The following is an 18,298-nucleotide window of genomic DNA, read 5'->3' as shown; positions in this document are numbered from 1 at the left end:
TGATTTTAAAAATCACATATTTTCCTTTGTTTCTAATATACTTGTGAGGTATAGAAATTTAGAGTAGAATTTGTGACTTAAACCACAGATTGAAAGAGAGTTAAAAAAGCAAATAATTATATAGTGTTAATTGTATACCAGGAAATGTTCCAAGTATTTTTTATATATTTTCATTTATCTTTATTAAAAAAAAGAAACATACAAGGTAGATACTTTTATTCCTTCCATTTTAAGAAGAAAGAAACATGGCATTGAGAGTATTATGCAAATCACATATTTAACAGGGGGCTAAGCAGGGTTTAGCAATTGGGTAGTTCATCTCCTGAATTCATATTCTTAAAACTATGTTATGTTTTATTAGAATGTTAATCAGGAATTGGGGCACCTGGGTAGCGCATTCAGGTCAGCATCAGACTCTTGATTTCTGCTTAGGTCATGATCTCATGGTTTGTAAGATTGAGCCCCACATTGGGCTCTGCGCTGACAATATGGAGCTTGCTTAAGATTCTCTTTTCTTCTTTCTCACTCTCTCTGCCTCTCTCTCTCTTTCTGTCTGTCTGTCTCTCTCTCAAAAATAAACAAGTAAACTTAAAAAACTAATGTAATCAGAAATCTAGTTTTTGCTTATCTACAAAGCTCCAAATTACAGGGATTTTCCTTGAGTTTATTTCATCTCTACATATGCAAGATGAAGCAACACAGGAATTTATGTATTTTTAAGAAAATTAGCACACATATACATATTCTATATGTAAAACTTTCATATATTTCAAGACAATTATTTATTTCATTTTTTAAAACCAGAAGCTTCATAACCATAAACAGTAAGTTTTCAATCTAGATCTACTTTTTAATGGTTTCATCATAGTCTTAATATATATATATATATATATATATATATATATATATATATATATATACACACATACATACATGTATTTTTTGAAAAAAAGAACAATCTAATAGCACTAAATTTTTCAAACTTCAATCTGATAAACACAAATTCAATCATCCAGTGTTCTCTGGGAGCTCAAAACCAGAAGTCATAGTCACACATGGCTGCACACTGCACTGGGAGCCTCAACTGCTTGCTAGAGCAGGCTCAAATTGATGTTTAATCATTCTTTCACATGCTCTGAGTGGCACATAATTTTTAGAAATACATAAATGAAACCATGAAGTTTAAGGTGAATCCTAAAATGTTCAATATACAAATACTTTGTATAAATGTGATAACATTAAAAACCACAAATCACTGACAACTTCTCAAGGATTTACCTTCAAGGGTAAATCAGTGTTTAACAGTAAGTATCAAAAGAAGTCTATAATATGATATTTGCACCTGGAGAATGCATCAGTATTACCTCAAAATGTAAGTGGAATAAGAGTAAGGAGGTATTGGGGTGCCTGGGTGGATCAGTCAGTTAAGCATCTGACTTTGGCTCAGGTAGTGATCTCATGATTCATGAGTTCGAACCTCACATCTAGCTCACTGCTGTCAGCGCAGAGCCTGCTTTGGATCCTCTGTCTCACTCTCTCTCTGCCCCCCCTCCCACTTCCATTCTGTTTTTCTCTCTCTCTCTCAAAAATAAGTAAACATTTAAAAAGGAGGATACGTAGAGGTATTAACTTTTTTTGATAGATGCATAATATTTTCTCTACTACAATTTCATAGTGAAGGGAAAGGATAAAATAGTTAAAAGGCAATGATTATTCTTGGAATTTACATCCTATAATACCAGTTATGTTTTCCTCTGAAGAAGTTCAGAGAGCAATGATGGTTGAATGGCAATCTCAGTGGAGTTGTTTTTTTTTTTTTAAGGATAGAAACCTGTGACCTTTTGGCATGTAGTAGAAAGACTGAAGCCAGATTCAAAATACTGAGTTCATGTCTCAGCAATGCCACTTAGTAGCTGCACGCTTTTAGAAAATTTTCCTAAACATTCTAAGACTCAGGCTTTTTATCTGTAAAGTGAGGAAAATGCTTTTTGACTTCAGATATTTTGAATATGATTTACAATATTGTAAATACCTCAAAGATTTGTAAGAATGGGGCGCCTGGGTGGCTCAGTCGGTTAAGCGTCCGACTTCAGCTCAGGTCACGATCTTTCGGTCCGTGAGTTTGAGCCCCGCGTCCGGCTCTGGGTTGATGGCTCAGTGCCTGGAGCCTGCTTCCGATTCTGTGTCTCCCTCTCTCTCTGGCCCTCCCCCGTTCATGCTCTGTCTCTCTCTGTCTCAAAAATAAATAAACGTTAAAAAAAATTAAAAAAAAAAAAAGATTTGTAAGAATATGTAGTTATCACTGGGTTTTAATACTCAGGTAATAGCACCTTGAGTAGCAGTAACATGTACTCAAAATGCATTTTGATTTTAAAGTAAATAATGTAATGGTAAGAATTAAAAGAGATCATTTCTGTGAAAGTATTATATAAATCTGTTGATAATGATACAAATTTTTGCAATCATTATGTTTGTCATAGGGACATAATTAAGAAGAGTGATTAAGATCACAAGTTCTCAAAACTCCCAAAACAGTCACTGATCTTTGCTAATAGAGCAAGTTATGCTAATTTTCTGTGCCTCAGTTTCTACATCTGTGTAACAAGAGGAAAAAGACATCTACATCACAGGGTTGCTGTGAAGATGAAACACTTAGAATGGACCTGCCACTCAGTATGATATGGGTATTAGTTATTTTGGTTACAGATACAGATTTGCAAAGGATTTATTAATTTCAAGAGAATTTATAAGATACATAATTTAATTCACTGAACCTTTATAGATAAGTGCATTCATCTGACACAATACTCAAAGCAAATAGAATAAGCATATTTGTATTTCTATTTGTTATATATAAGTATACTATATACTATACTATAGTATACTATACTATAAAGTACTAACTTTATATACGGCCTATAAGCTGGCATCTCTCTGGATTTTATTATGAAGAATGCGTATTATAACATGATTATGTAGTAAAAATACAAGAAAACAAAGCAAAAAGAAAACCCTATAAAGCCAACATTAAGGAAAATCAGTGTTGGGAAATGATCTTTTGTTCTTTTTCAGTGTGAGTGTATTTATGTTTTTTTTTTACAATATTAAGTGACATAATTTGATGTAATTTGAAGTCTGGTATAAATTATATGCAAATTATCAGTGTTACTATTGTAAAGAATTTTTTTTCAGATAACTCTGATTAAGCAACTAGCAACATAATGAACCTTTCTACAACTTCCTGACAAACTTCCTTCAAAGAGAGCTTCATACATATTTTAATCACTACCATTATTTTGTTACTTCATACATTGACCCAAATTTCATCAATATCTAACTTTTCTGGAGTATTCGTAGCTCTGCTTTCTGTGATTCAAACTGCACTGTTTGTGCATGCCAGCCACTGGCACCAGGCTGTCACCCCATATTCTAAGATTTACGGGCTGACTTGAAGAAGGAGAGGGGTACATGCGTATAGACCAAGGGCGGGTTGCCACTCACCTTGTAACAGGCTACAGTGAGAGGTCCCGCTGGCAATTTGAGGTTCTCTGAGATGAGGCGATCCTGACCCCGATGGCAGATGAAGGAGCCCCGGAGGCCTCCTAAGCTCAAGGAGGAGAGGCTCTGTAAACAGCTAGCATGACTCTGTTCCTATCTCTCTTGAATGTGCTGTTAAGACAGTGTTATTCTGGGCCTTCTCCAGACCCCAACCCTTGGGTTGGACGGGGAAAGCATTATTTAAAGTGACTAAATGCAAAGATGTTTCTATTCCTGCCTCTTCTCAGACTCCTAAGGAGTTGGCTATCCTGCTGGAGTGCTCCAGCTGGGAGACTTGTGTTAGACCCTGCTCAACATGGCAAGGGCACCTCCCAGGGATGAGAATGGAGTCCAAACTCCTGGGGCAGAGGAGACAGAGGGGAGGAACAAGTGGAGGGGAGGACCTTGGAGAAGAGAGTAGTGTCGCCAAGTACTGGGGTCATTTACCTTCTCTGCTGTGACCACACACAGAATAATCAAAACAGAAAAAGCAAAAAAGCCAAGAGGCTAGTTCTCCCTTGAGAGAGAAAACATATATCCTCTCTTTTATCCTGAGGTCCAGGCTATCCTTAAGGATCTAGCCCAAAAACGACATGAAAAAGGAGTTTGTGCACCTTTGACACTTCTTGCTTCACATGGGTAGATAACAATCCCCAAGTTTCATAAGTAGCCAGGGCCACGCACCAAAGGGGCCCCCATATCACTCTGCTTACTAAACAGATGGGACGGATCAAAATCCCTTCCTTTTCTTATCTATTCTCCTGGCTGTCCCCACAGAAAGGACAGACTGGCTGTGACTGAATTTTGAAATCCTCGCTTGTGCTTTTCTAGGATTCTGGATACTAGAAATGCTTTATCACCGGCTTCACATTCAGGCACTACAAAGCAACATACACTTTAGATTATAAGACACCTTGGGACCAGGGATGGGTTATTAGATAAATAAGGCAAAAAGATGGTTTCTGTATATTGGCCCCTAGGTTGTTTATTTCTTCACTGCAGGCTGCAACCCATTAGCTCAAAAGCCATCCAGTGCCAAACTAAAATATTTACATATCAAGTTGCTTCTGAAATAACCCAAACAAGCAGATTTTCAGCTATTTGGAGCCTGCTTTCTTTGCATACTCATGAAACCTCACCAACATCTGGTAGCAGTAGATAGGATAAGCCCTGGGCTATAAAGACCCCAAGCCACTGCTGCCCTTCTGCAGCTCTCTGACATGCCATCATCCAGACACATAGGCCCCTTCTCTCCTGAGAGTTCCCCGGCCTGCCCCTTCTGAGGAGCAACCCCACATAAGCCTCCCTGGACAGACTACTGTTGAGGGCTTCCTACCCCCATACAATACACACCTGTCAGAATGTCACCCAATAAATCTGCCACCTCATGGCCATATCTTTTTCCTTGATCAGCCCCCAAATCCCTCAAATGCCTCAAAATATGTCATGTACATGCTAATTAAAAAAAAAAAAGCTGGAAAACCTCTGCTAATATAAGATGAAGCAGACTTCAGAACAAGGAAGATTATCAAGGATAAAGAGGGACATTGCATTATGAAAAAGTAGTCAATTCTCTAAGATAATTTAAGGATCCTGAATGCATTTGCATACAAAAGCTGAGCATCAAAACATATGAAGAATATCTGATAGAAGAAAAAGGAAAAATCAAAGAAATATCCACCATCACAACTGAAGCCTTCAATATTCCTCTTTACTGATTCTCTGGTCAGATATAGCAGACCTGAAAAACCTATCTACAAACTTGACCAAAATTATACAACACTCCGCCTAACGGCAATAAAGCAAGAATTCTTATCAAGTGTACACGAAATATGCACCAAGGTAAACCATATTCTGGGCCACAAAGCAAAATAAGTTTAAAGAAATAGAAATCACACAAAGGACTTTCTCAGATAACAATGGATTAAGCTAAAATAAATAACAGAAAAACAGATTAAGCTAAAATGAATAACCTGGAACCCCCCCCCCCCCCCCGCCAAATGTTTAACAATTATTTAACACACTTCTATGTAATGTGTGGGCCAAAAAAGCAGTCCCAGGAGAAATTTTAAAAATATTTACTTAATTAAAAAAAAGACATATCAAGATTTATGGAATGAAACTAAAGCAGTGTTTATAAGGAAAATTGTTACTATTATTTTTTAATGTTTATTTATCTTGGAGAGAGAGGGAGAGACAGAGTGCCAGCAGGGGAGGGGCACACACACACACACACACACACACACACACACACGATCCAAAGCAAGCTCCGGGCTCTGAGCTGTCAGCACAGAGCCCAGAAACCAACATGGGGCTTGAATTCACAAACCACAAGATCATGACCTGAGCCAAAGTTGGACATTTAACTGACTGAGTCACCCAGGCAACCCTATAAGGAAAATATAGTGTTAATTGCTTATATTAGAAGATCCTTCTAATTATTCACCTGCCTCCTATATTAAATTATCAAGCCAAAAGAAGATTTTCTACATGGAATTAGACTATATCTCTGGCTGTCCATCTCACACAGAATGAAATCCAAAAAGCTTAGCGTGGCCTTCAAAGCTGTGTATGATATGGCACCATGATACGTCTCTGACCTCATTTCCTCCCACCTGAGGCCAGTGCTTCAGCAACACTAGTCTCTTTACTTTTCCTCAAAACCAACAAAAATACCCCTGCCTCTAGTTCTTTGCAATTATTTCTTTTCTTTTTAAAGTTTATTTATCCATTTTGGGAGAGAGAAAGAGGGGGAGAGAGAGAGGGAGAGAGGGACAGCACAAGCCCATGAGAGGCAGAGAGAAAGGAAGGGAGAGAGAATCCCAAGTAGGCTCCACACTGTTAGCTCAGAGCTGTCACAGGGCTTGAACCATGAACCGTGAGATCATGACCTGAGCCAAAACCAAGAGTCCGTCGCTTAACCACCTGAGCCACCCAGGTGTCCCACCTTTGCAATTATTTCTTGCTTTGACACTTACACTCTGCTTTTCATGGACACATGACTTGGGCTGTCAGCCCTACTTTATTAGGCTTCTCTAACCAGCCTGTGTGAAATACCACTCTGCTGCTGTGGGTAACTGCAGTGGTATGGCACCTAGACCCGAATACAATAGAAGTTTATGATTTGCTCACTTGACATGAGCATGCCACTATACCCATGGTATGACTTTCCTCCACAGCTTTGCTCAGATTCACAGGCTGAGTGGAACTAGGCTACCATTTTCAACACCTAGCTTGCAAGCTTGCTGAAGTCATTGCCATCCCTGCCAGTGAGAATGCAAAAGAGCATGAAAACAGTAAGAGCAAAGCAGCTTTTTGTTTTGTTTTGTTTTGTTTTGTTTTGTTTTGTTGTTTTTTATGGGCCAGACCTGAAGGCTATACACATAATTTCTGCTCACATTTCTGTGAATGAAGCTCCATCACATGACTATATTTTACTCAGCTGGAGGCCGGTTGATACCGCTAGCCACTTCCTCAGGTAAAGGAGTGACTTGTGAATTTTGGTGAAAATTAGGAGTCTTTATTAACCTCCGCCTTATTTTTGTCACAGCATTTACTAACGCCTTGTACGCTATGCGTCTGTTTGTGGTCTGTTTTACTGAATAGAATGAAAGCATCATGAGAATAGGTGTTTTGGGTATTTTTCCCTTTGCCTGAGAAGTGATCACAAATGCCTTATTATTTACACATTGAGATCCTCAAATAGGCTTAGATACTGAGACTTTCACAATTAAACTATGGAGATATTGAATGGTAGTGAAAATAATTAGTAACATCAAAGATCTAAAATCTTTTGGGGAAACAGAAGGTGGATGCTGAAAGTATTCTTAATTCTGAGGCACTTTTGGTATATTCTGTCATTTTGGTTTCTTATTAATGAACATGTATAACTCAAGTCATAGTTCTTTATCCAGTATGAGGATTCTACATATACTTCCTGCTATTTACTCTCACAGAGCAGGGAAAAAAAAATTTCCTTGACCTTCTTAGGGTCTCTGGCTGGGTCTGAAAATTAAACTGACAAAGACAGGAGAAAAGCATACAGATTTATTTACTGTAAATTTTACATGACATGGGAGCCTTCATAAGGAAACGAAGACTAAAGGAATGGTTGGACCTGTGTGTTTTTACTCTCAGTTTGATGAGGGATACATGTGGAGGTTGTGATAGACTAAGGAGTATGGAGCAATTGTAATAAACTGGGGGATGCTTAACAAGGCAAAGCTTGTTAGGATTCTTCTTGGCATCGCTTTATCTTCAAAGAGACAGATGCTCGTTCTCTCTGGGTATGGGAAGAGGGCATCTCTCACATGAGGGTTTTTATAACCTGTTTCAGAAAAGAAAAGTGGGTAGGGGAGAGGTCAGTGACTTTCCTGTGTCTCCTGTTATCTCAAACTCCTTAGCTTAAAATATGCAATACACCAGGGTGTCATACTTTGGGGATACGTTGTCCTGAACCCCATGACACTGAAATATCCAGAACAATAAAAACTAATTCCAGAGAAGTTTTCAAACCACAATTAAAATCATTATACCTGGTTTCAGGCTTTCAGTAAGTGAGGCTAGTCCTCCATTTCTGTCCCTACCATAGTAGAAAACATAAGCACCACTTCATGGATGACATGGCAACTAGATGTTGTAACACAGGGATGCAAGGAATAGAGGAACATAAATCATACGAGGTCAACTGCATAAGAGATTTTCAGAAGTACATTTTGTATTATTTGTATCATAAGAATATGGTAACTTTACATATGTCCTTTACAAGTCTATCCAGATGAGAAAAGAAAACTACAGATTTTAGAAATGCCAGTCATTAGCAGGTACCCAAGGTAGGTAAAGTGGTGGATGGTAGGAAAGGGATAGCATGGGAAAAGGACAGTAAGGCTTTAAAATGAGACATTTCAGTAATGCCTCACTCCTGGTTTTCCCAGAGGCATTAAAAATTAATGTATACCTTAACAGTAAATACCTTGCTTGTACAGTAACATAAGAATAATTATTTTTTCTGCTGGCATCACTCTTATGTCATCATATTTATCTGATTTGGGGAAAAAAGCTACAAAGAAAATTAATGTGCTTTTAACAGGGAAGAAGAGTGTAGAGTTGAAATAGAATTGCATGAAACAAAGCACTTATCTTTATTTTTCTTCTTAGGCATCAGTTTACAGGTACATATACAATTATAAAATTTAAATTATAAAAGTATGTATTTTGTCTTATTTCATACTATCCTAAAAAACATTTTTCATCAAAATCATGTTATATTTTTATCCTCAGAATGTAGCTATATTTTTTGTATGTGTTATTTATCAGAGTAGACTGCTGTTGAGTCTTGTGGTCCTCCAATTGATTACATAACAATATCCATTATGTTGTAGAAACTTTTTGTTAGCATATTAAAGGTTTTCATTAGTGTGTGTTGCTTTATTGTATCACTTACCTATGTCTCCTGTAACAAATTACTTAAAACAACACAAATGCATTCCTTTAGAGTCTTCAGGTCAGAAGTCTAAGCTCAGTTTCAATGGGCCAAAATCAAGGTGCCAGCAGGGCCACACTCCCTCCAAAGGATCTAGGGGACAATCCATTTTGTTGTTAGGCTTTTGAAGTTATATCACTTGCATTTCTTGATTCAGGTCCCTCTTCCATCACCAAAGCAAGCAGAGTGCCATCTCTCTCTGCCTCTGCTTGCTTGCTTTCTTTCTTTCTTTCTTTCTTTCTTTCTTTCTTTCTTTCTTTCAATTCTCAAGTTAACACACAGTGTAGTCTTGACTTCAGGAGTAGAATCTAGTGATTTGTCACTTACATATAACACATAACACCCAGTGCTCATCCCAGCAAGTGTCCTTCTTAATGCCCATCACCAATTTTCCCCACCCCACCCCCCCGTTGACCCTCAGTTTGTTCTGTAATTTAAGAGTCTCTTATGGTTTGCCTCCCTCTCTGTTTTTATCTTATTTTTCTTCTCCTTCCCCTCTGATCTGCCTCTGCTTCCTTCTGCCTCCCTCTGCTTCCACCTACTTTGGTCACAAGGTCTTCTTTTCTTTCCCGAATGTCTCTTTTCTTCCCTCTAATAAGGACACTGATGATTGCATTTAGTGCCCAGCCACATAGTACAGGATAACCTCTCATTCTGGAGATCATTAACCTTCACACCTGGCGTCTCTTTTTGTCACATAAGGTAACATTCCAGGCTGCAGGGATTAAAACCTTTGGAGGTATTGTCCAACTTCCCACACGATCCAAGGAAGTTTAGGTTAAGAATTGTAGCCAAGGACCAACCCACTAGTCAATTACATTTGAGTCGGTCCTTCAGTTCTCCTAGTGGCAATTTAATTAACCTGAGATTATCAAAATTAACATTTTTCCTGAAGCTCAATGATGATCCTAAATCTGATTTATGTATTTTCCAAAAAAAGTTTCATTTATTTCAACTACCACTTACTTAAGTATCCTGCAGTTGATGTCTTACAGTTCTGGTGACTGGAACTGATCCATCTTTAGGAACGAAAAACAAACAAACAAACAAACAAACAAACTTCTTAATAATTTTTTTCTACATTCTAGAAAGCAACTAGCCATCAAAGCTACTTTAATTAATGAAATGGTAAAATGTACTAGAGAAAATATTACCAGCTTCCCCTCCTTTGTCATGAAGAGGGTATTATTTAGGGGTCTTCTTATATTGCCTTTCGAAATTGGATACCATTTTCAGTTTGTGCAGGAAGAAGTTGCTACTAAAAAGGATGAACATTTCCTAAGGTTTTAGAAAATATGTGTTTTTCTGCACGTTGCATCAAGAATTTTAAGACTGACAAGAAAAAATAAGGTGTTAGCTGAATCACCTAGGTGAACACAACTGAATTATTTTCAATTTGTAGAAAGATACTGGAACACTTGTTGCTAATTTCATACCTTTTAGGGTAGCCATTGAGGTTTTAATTAGTAATATGGAAAGAAATTTACAAAATGAATGTGAAATTATGTTAAACATAAATCAAACTTCTACTAGCTATTTACCCCCCCCCCATAATATGTGGATATGTAATGGAGGAATCTACATGCATAAGCTTAACAAAGTTAAACTTCCGGGAATACTGAGACTTGTATACTCTAGGTATTATATCTGTAATAATGGTTTGTACTGCGGTGAACATTGTGTAACAAAGTAAATTGCTGCAGTTTGCTATGGAAGATAGATAATACTCTTTTTGTTTTAAAAACAAACTTCCTTTGCTTCCAAGAGCTTGTTAAAATTCTAATAGAGCAATTACAGCAAATCATCTTACCTAGAAAAGAACATACATACATTTTATTTCACAATATTATCTCTCCTTTTTGAAAATAGCCTGAGAATGAATTAAATCATTTCATCTCATTATCCAATCTCTATTATAGAAAATTTGATATCCAGAGTCGCAAGTTCTTCTTGTTCAATCTCACTATTATACTTATAATACATGAATAGGTGGTAATAATATTTTAATAAAAGCACAACAACATACAACAAATACTGCAGGACAGATATTTTCACAATTAAGCATCCAATGAAATTAAATTTGCCCAAGGCTAGATTGGAAAGAAATATATATACGTGGTTTTAGTATTGACTCCTTCATTTAGGAGTTGTTTCAACTTTGGGAAAACACTTGACTTGAAAATCCTCAAAAATATCTAGAAGGGGAAAGGCACATTACATTAATGCCAAGACTGTTCGTGCTGTTGCATTTGTTCATTCATTTCTTGAACATATTTTTTCATGTTACTTCTATGAATCAAGCATTGTGCTTGGAACTGACAATACCTCAGTGAAAAAAATTATAGACAATGGTACCTGGAGCTCACATTCTATCTGAGAGGGTAGGGAAGAGAAAACAGTAGATAAACAAAATGAATAAAATCATGGTATATTAGAAAGTCACAACTGTTATGGAAGAAAATCCAGCAGAGCCTGGAGGCAGGGAGAATAGGAAAGCCAAGGGTGAGGAAGGAGTACTGCAATATTTAAAAAGGGGAAAGAGCAGGCCGTAAGGAAGTACCATGTTTGTCAAGTCTTGTAGAAAGAAAGGAGTAACCTTTATAGATACCTGGGGAAAATGCATTCAATTTAAAGGACCTCAGGCAGACCAGCTGGGACCAGAGTAAGGGGACAATTGGATTTAACCAGCTTGACGTTAAAAGAACGTGAGAGAGGTGCAGAAGAATTGAAGACACATGCAAGGGAATGGTTACCATATTTGTGATTTCCTGTGGAATTTACCCTAGTAAGGAGAGTGTTAAATATATGAGGAGGCTGTAGGAGCTTGAAAGGTTGGTATGATTAATGGATTGGAAGTCTGTGGGGTTAAACGATTGGCAGAATCTTGTGCCAGAAACAGTTAGCATGTAAGAAAGGATGTGGTGGTCAGAGAAGGGGATAATTGAAATTGAGTGCATGGAAGGGTTATAGATTGGGTAATGGCAAGATCTAGGACTCCATTCAGTGATGACTGGCTGAAGTAGGTGTGAAGATGAGAAACAGGAAAAGAACATTAGAGGAAAGAAGTTCAAGGAAATATGACACCAGGGTGTTGATGTAATGCTAACTGTGGATATAGTACTCATTAGGCATTAAGAGAGGACTGGTGTTGAAGAATATGATAACAATATAGGAGTTAAAACCTTGAAAAATGAGAGAGATGATGTGAGGTGTATGTAGACGACTAAAAAAAAAAAGAAAAGAAAGGCAATGGCTGTATGGTCAAATCAGCAAAGACTCAGTGCTGAGAGTATTTGTAGAAGAGAGGAAAAACATTTTGGAAATGGAAATGTGAAGCAAGAAAGACACCTAACTCATCTCAAGGCTCATGGCCATGGAGAAAAAAAAATGACCTCAATCTAAAAGGTTACAGGGAAATTAATGTCATCAAGGAGAAATCAAGTCTCAGGCTTGTTCAAGAAAGCAAAGTTTCAGAGAAAAGGATAAGTATAAAGGGCTTTCTGCTGTTGCCTAACTATTGGCTTAAAAAGGTAATAGGCAGCTTCTAGAAATGTTATGGAAGATGAGGACTGAATAAAGGATGGAAAGAATCAGGAGGAAATTAGAATGCAGTATCCTAGGAATGTGTCTCCTCTTCTGGTGCGTGACAGAATTAGGAATGAAAGAGATAGTAAAATCATTTATGCCAGTTTCACGGTAGAGAGTATTGGCACAGCTCTGAATGTTAGAGGTAGAGACGGAAGCTTGACTTCCAACGTAAGAGCTGTGTGAGTAATACTGTAAACAGTGTATGTAAGGTTCTAGCTAGTCTGTTAGGAGTTAGAGTTTTGAGGTCTGGAAAAAGATAGTCTAATGTGCTTACAGGGCCACCTTCTCGTATGTGGTGGAGGCACCTCATAAAATATGAAACAGAAGCAACAGATTAGATATATGCATGGTATTATGAGTAGGTACTAAAACTGGAGTATTTCCTGAAATATAAGAATGGAATAAAATATTAGATAATACTATTTCTGTAAATTAAAAACACATATTTGCAAGACAACAATATAGAGAAGTAAACATAGGAAAAAAATTTTGTGACTTTGAGGTAAGTAAAGAAATCTTAGCAATGACATAAGAAACATTAAAAACAATAATAAATCAGGCTTCATCAAAAGAGAAATTTCTCCTTTTCAAAAAATCTTATAAGAAAATAAAAAAAGTAAACGAATTTATTAGAAATAGATACATGTGATATAGGACTTTCATACAAAATAAATAATGAGCTATTACATCTCAATAAAAAAAGACTAATTATTTTTAAAAATGGACAAAAGACTGAACAGAGATGTCACAAAAGAAGATATATGAATAACCAATAAGTACATGAAAGATGCTCAGATCAAAGTCATCAGGTAAATGCAAATGAAAATAATCAGATATCACTGCATACCCACTAGAATGGCTACATTAAAAAAACTGAAATACCAGTACGGGGCCCTCATACATTGCTGCTAAGAATCTAATATAGTTCAACCACTTGATATTCTCTTAGAAAGTTAAAATATACTTACTATATGACACAGATTTGCACCCCTAGATATTTAGCTAAAAGAAATAAAAAGATATGTACATAATAAGACTTCTACATTAATGTTCTTAGAACTTTTATTCACAATAGTTAGAATTTAGAAAGAAACCAAATGTCTATTAATAAGTGAATGGATAAACAAATTTTGGTCTATTAATATAAAGGAATACTACTAAGCAATAAGATGTTACAACAAAAACAAAAAATAAAACAAAAGCCTATTGATACATACAATAAGATGAATAAATCTTAAAAGCATTATGTTGATCAAAGGAAGCCAAACATAAAAGAGTACATTTAGTATGATTCCATTTATATAATATTCTAGAACAGGCAAAACTAATCTATAATGACAGAAAGATGGTTATCCAGAGTAAGAGATAGGCCTATCTCTGAAAAGGACAAAAAAGAACTTTCTGGAGTGATTAAAATGTTCTACACCCTGATTATTGTGATGATTATATATTTGATAAAAACTCATTCAACAAAAAATAGATTTATTTTAAGTATATCTTGATATAGTTGATTTAAAAAAACCCAAACCTAACCCTTTATAATAGCAAAATAAACATAAGCAAAATATAGATATACAAATGGGAAAAATGTTTGCAACTCGTATCAAAAGCACTAATCTTTCTAATGTATAAAGTCCCACTAGAAATCAAAAAGAAAAGTCCAATAAGGAAAACAAAAAATAAGCAAAGAAAATAAAGGAATGATTCACCAAATAAAAAAAAGGAAAGAAAGAAAAGAAGAAGATGAAAAGAAGTGTGTGGTTAGGATTAGAATTGGCTTTTAAACATTTACAAATTCATCCTCACTGATAATTAGAAAATGTATTTTTAAAGTATCTGGAGAGAACACTGTTGAATATAGCAAATTGTCACAAATCCAAGTTAGTAAACATTTTGTCTGGGAAGACTTTGGGTAAAGTAAGTAATCTGATGCGTTGCTAGTGGGAGTGTAATTGGTGCATGACTTTTGTAGCACTTTGAAAATATCTATCAGAAATAAAAATGTAGATGCTTTTTGAACCAGAAATTATACTCTGGGGGCTTTTTCTTACAGATATATCACATATGTGTAAAATAATATATGTAAGGTTATTTTTGAACATTAATTATTATTACTATCGTTAATAAAATTAAAACACAATATAGGAAATTAGAATTTGTTAATAGAGCACTGGTTATATAAGTTTTGGTGTATCTATAAAATATTCAAAGAAAGGGGAGCCTACGTGGCTCAGTAGGTTAAGTCTCTGACTTCTGCTTAGGTCATGATCTGGCAGTTTGTGAGTTGGAGCCCCGCATCTGGCTCTCTGCTCTCAGCACAGAGCCTGCTTTGGATCCTCTGTCCGCCTCTCTCTCTGCCCTTCCCCAGCTCATGCTCTCTCTCTTTCTCAAAAATAAATAAACATTTTAAAAAATGCAAAGAAAATCAGGAAACCCTTATGCGAACTAGAACGTTCTCTTAAATATACATTGACATGAATAAAAGAAAGCATATTACAGTGTGTTTCCTTGCCTTACTCAGATGAAAATATTTGAAGATGAAAGATGGAGGAGTATCTTTCACATTTTTCACAATATGAAGTATTATTTCATAATTTTTATCCTTTTCAGTTTTTGAGTCACATATATGTTGAAGCATTTTAAAATTAGTATAGTAACTTAAAATTTAAAATTAATTGTCAAGGAGTGCCTGAGTAGCTCAGTTGGTTAAGTGTCTGATTTTGGCTCAGGTCATGATCTCACGGTTCTTTACTTTAAGCCCTGCATTAGGCTCAGTGCTGACAGTGCAAAGCCTGCTTGGGATTCTCTCTCTCTCTGCCTCTCTCTCTCGGTCACCATCTCTGTCTCTCTCAAAATAAATAAACTTTTTTGAAAAAAGAAAGAAAATAAATAAAATGTCAAAATCACTGTTTTTAATTATCCAAATTAATTATTTTTATAGGTGGACAAATTCAATTGTACTTCATCGCATGTCTTATTTCAACAAAATATCTACATAATCTGTGTAACAATTCTTAAAGATTTGCTCACTTCCCCCATTTAACTAAGCTATGGCTGTTATGAATCCAATTTACAATTGTGTTTTGGTTTTCCATAAATTGTAAGAGTATTTTCGCATAGACTTCAGGTAAAGTAAATGGACAATTTCACACACAAAAAAGATATTGGAAGGATTAGTACAGGAAAACAATTTGTGAAAAAGGTATAATTTTACTTCATTATGGAGTAATTGAAAAAATAGCGAAAATGTGTACACAATATTATCCAAGACCAGAAAATATATTAAGCAAATATGTTATTATGTATGAAGACATTTCTGCCTATATTGTTACTATTCTTTTCCCCTGTTGACAGATGGTCTTATTATTCTGAAATATTGTGGAAACAACAAGCTAAGACATCAGCAATCAGCTGAGAATATAAACAAGCTTCTTCTCATTGGTCTCAATCTGCACTTGAAAGCCAGGTGGTTCGTTCCCCTTCAGTTCAGGATTTTAATATTTCGGGTTTTAAATTCATCTCATGTGGTATATGCTGAACAGGCCATTTGTAACAGTAAAAGGTTAGGGGGGAATTGTCAACAAGCAGAATTATATTTGAGCAATATTTTTGAAAAAATTCAGTATCTCTTTAAAAATACTAACTGATTTAATATTTGTCAGTCATCTTTTCTAAAGACTGATGTTTGTTTTGCACGAGAAGTCATTAAAACTTACAAATTAATTGCCCATAACCTAAATTCATATTATGTCCCAGATGGCATGATAAACAGAATTTTCAAACAATTTTTTTTAACCTCTATGGTAGTAAGACTTACTAACTAAGTGTTATTGATTGAAAACAGGTCAGTGTCACCAACCATAGCATGCTATCTATCATAGTGGGAAAGAATGATCTACAACACAGCAGTCGTGAGCAATCAATGCAGAAGGTTATAAATTTACATCATTGGCTTCTAAAACACAATTAATTCGTGCATGTTTTCCTAGCAGCAATTAGCAGCAGGCAGGAGTTTTAATGAAATAAAGTCGTGATTCCCACAGGGACTATTTATAATGAACATTACAAAACAAGAACTTCAAACTGTTTACATTAAGAATTGATTAATAACAAAGCCATTAAGCTACATATTAGGTTACATATTGTGCCAATTTAAGGGGTACTGCTAATTAAGTAATCATAATCGTTTGCATGTGGCATATCTAATTAACTTTTTATATCTCTTTAAGTTTTTCCTTCAGGACCAACAACATTCAAGTGGCATTAGCAAAAGGAACATTTAGGCCATTTCTTGGAATATTGTTTTCCAATAAAGTAGATTTCTATGAAAACACTTAGTTTAATCAGAGTAAGTGGCTTTTCATGACAATTATTTTGAGCTGCACCAAGTTTACTCTTGAGGGAATGAATTAACATTAGGCTAGGGTTAAGTAGGATTTTAAAATGTTGCTATGTAAATTAAGTTTGGAAAGCAGTTTTAAAACTTCTGAAAAACATTAACCCAAGAGTTGTAATGTCCAAAAAGGATTCTATTGATCTGTTTTTTATGTGTGTTATTTACAGACTACTATATATGCATCCGGGAAGATTCCTAAAGATTGTTGACCTTGGTAATAAGAGAAGGCTTAATAGACTTCTTCATAGGAAATGATATCTCTGAACTAGTTCCACTTTCACAAATAGACTTTATGATCTATTCAAACTAATTTTAAATTATTATTTTATCACCAAACAGTAGCCTCTATAATTAGCTTAAATTTTTTCTTTTATTTTAATTAAACATTTATTTCAATTCCAGTTAATATATAGTGTAATATTTGTTTGAGGTGTAAAATATACTTATTCAACATCTCCATACATCATTTGTGCTCATCACAAGTGCACTCCCTTAATCCCCATCATCTGTTTCACCATCCCCCATCCACCCCCCCTCTGCTAACCACCAGTTTGTTCTCTGTAGTTAAAACAGTATGTTTCTTGGCTTGCCTCTCTCTCTTTTTCTCCCCTATGATCCTTCGTTTTGTTTCTTAAGTTACACATATGAATGAAATCATACGATATTTGTCTTTCTCTACCTTATTTTATATAATAAGCTTAATTTTTAACGGCCTCAAAATTTCTTTTTACTAGTTCTTATATGTATTAATTATAGATATTTTACACTGAATAACATATTCTGGTGTACTGTTTACCATAAACTAGAAGGGTAGATTTGATTTATCATATTATCAATTACAAGATAAAATACAGGTTGTTGTTCTTGATGGTGCTTTCTTCTCATGCTGCCCTGCTGCCCTGAATTGCCGGGAATTTCACTACCAATCTACCAGTTGTTCAGTGATAATAGCTGCAAGGTATTGAATGTTTGCTATGTTCACAGCACTGAGCTATGTCTTAACACAGATTGTTCTAATGCTTAATCTTATAAAATAGGTTTTATCATCTTCATTTTGTAGATGAGAAAACAGAAAGTGAAATATTAAGTAACTTTTCTATCTCCAAGAACTAACAAATGGCAAAACCAGGATACAAACCCAGACCTATCTAGCTCCTCTCTAGATACCTCAAACTACCTCTCCAGGTAACCTATTGCTTCAATTCTTAAAGGGCCTGCATCCATTACCTTCTTACTTATTGATGATATTGAAGATTTTTTTGAGTATTTAACTGTAACTGTATCTTTTTTTAAGT

At 35.6% G+C, this 18,298-nt stretch overlaps 1 pseudogene; it reads right to left on the bottom strand.

The window, feature by feature from the left end:
• Nucleotides 1–4,764, bottom strand: part of LOC128775926 (tigger transposable element-derived protein 1-like) — a 163,829-nt pseudogene extending 159,065 nt beyond the window's left edge.
• Nucleotides 4,765–18,298: the final 13,534 nt, after the last annotated feature.

The sequence above is a fragment of the Panthera pardus genome, unplaced genomic scaffold (genome assembly GCF_024362965.1).
Source record: "Panthera pardus isolate Hobbes unplaced genomic scaffold, ASM2436296v1 HiC_scaffold_11, whole genome shotgun sequence".
In the NCBI taxonomy this organism is placed as follows: Eukaryota; Metazoa; Chordata; class Mammalia; order Carnivora; family Felidae; genus Panthera; species Panthera pardus.
Note: the sequence above shows the minus strand (reverse complement) of the source record. Positions and strands in the feature narration are given on the sequence as shown.